Source organism: Hipposideros armiger, unplaced genomic scaffold, assembly GCF_001890085.2.
Source record: "Hipposideros armiger isolate ML-2016 unplaced genomic scaffold, ASM189008v1 scaffold_35, whole genome shotgun sequence".
Lineage (NCBI taxonomy): Eukaryota > Metazoa > Chordata > Mammalia > Chiroptera > Hipposideridae > Hipposideros > Hipposideros armiger.
In genome coordinates this window covers 5,481,262-5,486,279 of record NW_017731385.1, presented here as the reverse complement: position 1 = coordinate 5,486,279, position 5,018 = coordinate 5,481,262, and positions in this window count along the sequence as shown.

Below are 5,018 nucleotides of genomic sequence, written 5' to 3'. Positions count from 1 at the left end.
TTGGTACTCCTTTCTCCTGGATGGTCAGATCCGAGCGGCTTCCCCTGTGTTCTGGGCCTCCCAGAATGACTAACCAGGCCTCCTCCTGGGTGGGGTGGGGCCTGTCAGTAAAAGAAGGCGGGGATAGGGTTTACCCATGTTGTAGCCTGCGTCAGAATGTCCTTCCTTTTTAAGACTGAATCATATTCCATTATATGGATGGGCCGCGTTTTGTTTATCTTCTCCTCTGTCAGTAGACACTGGGGCTGCTTCCACTTTTTGGCTGCCGTGGCTATGAACATTGGTGTGCTGCTTTGTTCTACAAATTACATCATGAGTATTTTACTCCCCGCTGTCTGGCCTCTAGGAAGCAGGAAGCAGGGAGGAAAGGCCTTGAGAAGGCCAGGATGGAGTTCCGTCTCCAGCCTCTGAGCTGTCTCCCCGGTAACACGGCATCAGTGGGGACCCAACGGTTCCAAAGGGGACAGAGCCAGAAAAGGCAGCAGCACGGCCTCACGGCTCCAGGGTCCGGTCCTGGCTCACGCCTGCTGTGTACGGAAGGGAAGGGAGTCCTGAGGTTGAGCTGTCACCGGGCGAATGTTGGCGTTAAGCAAATGAGCTAGACGGCAATTGGCATTCAATGACGAGGTCAGCTTTGGAAAACAGCCATTTGCTAAAATGTAGGCAGTCAAACAAAAACTGGGCAGCTTCCTGAATCCATTTTGGTCCATGTTGAAGGTATAAAGGACTGGGTATTGGGGGGACATGTGTCAGCCCCCTTTGACCCAGCACTCACAGAGTGCCAGGCAATGTGTGACTTGCTTCTCATACATACCCGTGGTAATAAAGGGGAGAAATGGTGGTCCCTGTAGTGGATTGAATGGTGGCTCCCCAAAAGGTATGTGCAAGTCCCTAGAAACCTATGGCTGTTGCCTTATTGGGGAAACGGCTATTTGCAGATGTAATGAAGTTAAGGATCCCCACATGAGAGCATCTTGGATTACCGGGCTGGCCCTAACTCCAATGACAAGTGTCCTTACGAGACACTGGAGATACAGACACACAGACAAGGATCTCATGTGATCATGGAGGCAGAGATGGGCTGACGGAGCCCCCAGAAGGCAGAAGAGACAGAAACAAGCTCCCCTAGCGCCTCCGGAGCTCAGCTTGGCCACGTGATCCCTTGAGTCGGTACGTCTGGCTCCAAAACTGTTAGAGAATAAATTTCTGAAGCTTTAAGCCACCATGTTTATGACCATTTATGGTGGCAGCCCCAGGAAACTAATATAGTCCTTGAAAATTAAATGATTAAAATCTGCAGACAAGGGAGGGGTAGGTGATTAAATTGAAGGGAACTCTGGGATTGTCTGTCCGTTTGATGTCAGCCACATGTCAACAGAGCGAGGCCCGACAGGAAAAGGAAGACGCGTTCAGAGGAGGAGGTTGGTGAATGGAGTGGTAGCAGCCTGCAAGGGGCGGGGTGGGGGGGAGTGGGGGGGTTGCTAGAATCTTGAGGTTATGTGGGACAGTCCCCAAATGTTTCATTTGAATTTCATTTACCAGATATTTCTAGTCTCAAATTGTCCTGAAAACCTCTCTCCCTCTCCTCCCCTCCCCTTCCCTCCTCTGTCTCTCTCCCGCCCCCCCGCCACACACACACACACACACACACACACACACACACACAGCCAGTCACACACATTCACACTCACTCAATGAACCAACTATTTACACATCAGTGCCCGCAAACACGCTGACTTGGGCTGCTAGGTTAACTTGATTTCATGTAGAATAAACCTTAGAATGAAGATTTTGCCACCTCCGTGACGGACTTGTTAACATCCATTGCCCCTTGCCCCTAACTGTCTTTGTGAATCAGTATTGCCTCAATACTCTATAAACAGGAGGGAGGGAGTCCTGTGCTGGTCCACGAGGCTAACAGATTCTGTCCATGAAGCCAGCGTGTGGCCTTCTGGAATGTAACAGAAAAACACACGTGCTTTACAAAGGTTGGGATATCTGCCTGTTTTCCTTGGCCTGAATGACAACTGTAAGGTTCCTGCCTAAAACCTTGAAAGGGACCCCCCCTCCCGCCCCCGCGTCCATGAGAGCGCTTAGCATTCCGAGTGGCGAAGTGTTGCCGTGTTGCCACTTCCTCATTTGCTTTGAGATTGGTTGGCAGCTCCAAATGGATCTGAAAGTGACGTTGCCTTTAATTTGGAATTGATTGAGCGTGGCTCCTAGTTCCCGTTAGCATGTGGGGCTTTGAAAAGAGCTTGAACAATCCCCCGATGCTGGCAAGAAATCACTACTCTAATTAGCATGCAAAGCTGACAGCCATTTGCAAGCAAAACCTCCTGTCCTGGTGTAATAGGCCCGGGTTTTCTACTGCAGACCTCGTGTGAAGGAGAGTGGCCATATATGCTTTACATTTATCAGAGGATCTTCCAAACGTTCAAATGCCATGTGTGTGGATGGGGAATAACGCTCTGGAGTCCAGCTCCTTTGTGTCCCTCTAGGGAGAATGTTCTGGGCTTTATGGTTTGAACGATGGCTCCAGGAGGACTCCAGGTGCGGGCACCTGTGCCAGGGTCCAGCTCCATGCCTGGGGCAGACATCACCAGTCCATAACAGCACCTCTCCCTGGGGGCACTGACACGGTGAGGGGCCCATTATTACACCAGCGATTGGAGGCAGGCATGGTGCTAGGACAGCTAATCCTGGAGGATGCTGAGGAGTGACCACGAATTCTGGAAGACAGGTAGGTGGGGAGGGGGGAGGCATGCCCAGGCACAGGAGGGCCAGCGTAGCCACAGCAGAGATGGGCCATGACCGGAAAGCTGAGATGACCAGACCACGCGGCCTGGAAGGGCAAAGCAGCCCCTGGTGTCCGGGAGCTGGCCTGGCGCCTAGAGCGGGGCCTCGGTGTTGGTGGGAGCTGTCCTGGTGCTCCCAGCCCTGCCCTGGTGTCCCGTGGACACAACAGCCTTATGGAGCCCAACACCAGGCAAGGTGACCCTGTGACTGCCCTGAATAACAGAATGAGGCCACTTCATAATGGGGTTGGAGCGCAGGTGCAAACGAAGTGACCGTGCAGAGTACAAAACGGCAAAGGTCCTTCTCACTCATTGAAATGAGTGGCCGCCCCAGGTGCCCTCCCTGCAGACAGCCAGTCACAGAAGGGTCCTGCTTCCTGGTCTAGAAGAACCACACCCAGTCTAGAACACAGTCCTGCTTCCTTGGGCCTGACCCAAAGTCACCACACAAGCCAAGCCCTCAGCCCTTTCTAACACCCTCTGTCCAGGTGCTCCTCGGTCACTCCAGGTGTCCTGCCCCACTCTGTGCATGGGGCGATGCAATCCCCTTGTTTCTGGGGGTGTTCACAGGACGTGGGGAAGGGGTGATGTTGGCCCCTTCTCTTCCGCCCCCTCCTCATCTTGCTGAGGCTCTGATGGCTTCCTGGGCCATCAGAGAGCATGCTGGGAGAGGAGGGGAGGGCAGCAAGGAAGGTATGACTTGGCTATTACTGTCACTGTGATCTTGCATGGGTTCTACCTGGACCAGTGGGCTTTTTTTAAAAGGGCTCTTTTCTGGTCACTGTCTGAGTCCTCTGGGAGACCCTCCCCCCACACTCCCTGGGGAGGCTCTACTGAGTACCCTCAACCCCAGTGAGCACATTTCCATAAGTTCTGGCACCCCAGCTTCTCTCTAGCTGGGCCCCTCCACAGCTCTCCAGCATATGTGGCCCACGGTGCTTAACCTTTGCACTGCTTTTGGGGGGGCCATCTGCCCCGACCTTCACTCTGCCATCAGAGTAGCGTGCTGGCCTGTTGCCTGTCCTCAGATTTTCCAGGTAAGTGTCAATCTACTGTGTGCCCTGCGCTGCAGGAGGACAATATGAAGGTCTCCAGGTGTCCTCTCAGGGACCTGCTTATGAGATTTGGGGTGAAGGGGAAGCACCCTCTACTTTTCTTCCCCTTTGGGGGTAGAGAGGGGATCAGGACATCAACGGCTCTTTCCCGAACTCCAGTCCTCATCCCCAGCCACCCCTGAGGCTTTAGACCGTCCCTCTGGGTGAGGACTTTTCAGCTGGAACGTGTGGTCCACCTGTTGGTACTTCAGGGAAGCTTCTACAATATCCAGAAGAACCGGGCGCTCAGTGTCCCAGCCTGGCCAGGCCAGCGCTGGGCAGTGTGGAGGCAGCAGGAAGGGCCCCAGAACCCTTCCCGTCCCCACTTCCGGCCTTCGTCCCTCAGCGGTCTCCTGCCCTGGAATGAATGAGTTCTCAGCCTCTAAATGCTCTCCTCGGGCAGCTGCCAGCTCTGGCCCTATTCCTGAGGACCTGAGTGTTTGTATCTGTCCCAATTCCCTTGGCACTGAGGCCTGTGGCCGTCAGGGTGGAGCTGAGCTCCAGAGCCAGCCTCGGTGGTGGGATCTGGCCAAGACGACGAGTCCCAGTGCCCATGCCAGATGGCTTCCCCTGGTGAGGAGCGGCTGTAGGAGCCACCGCCCCCCTTGGAGGCTGTGTCAGCCCCAGTGCAAGTCAAGTGGACCTCAGCTGTCTTCCTGAAAAGTGTGACTGTTTAGTCTGAGGAGACAGTGGCTAAGGAGGCCAGGTTCTGATGCCATGCACTCACAAGCGTCTTCCCACCGCCAGGGACAATGAGGACAAAGAACCCAGTTTCCTCCTTGGACGTTCTAGCCAAGCTAGCCTTGTCACTGAATCCCGAGAGAAAGCCCTTTTTGCCTCCGGCCCTGAGGGCAGGGCTCCTGTTCTCATGTGGGTTCTCTTCCACTGCAATTGGAGAGAGGCCCGGACTGGAGCCTGCCACTCACCGTGTGATCACAGGCAGCCACCCAAGCCCTCTGAGCTTCGGTTTTCTTGTTGCACAACAGGCAATAGGAAACTAATGTATGGTGAGCAGTTTCTAGATGCCAGGCATGGCCTCAGGGGCTCTGTCACCTCTGGCACTTGTCCTGAGCTCCATGGCTGCCACCGAGGTGATGACTATGCCAGGGGCCGCTGGCTGGCCCCTGGG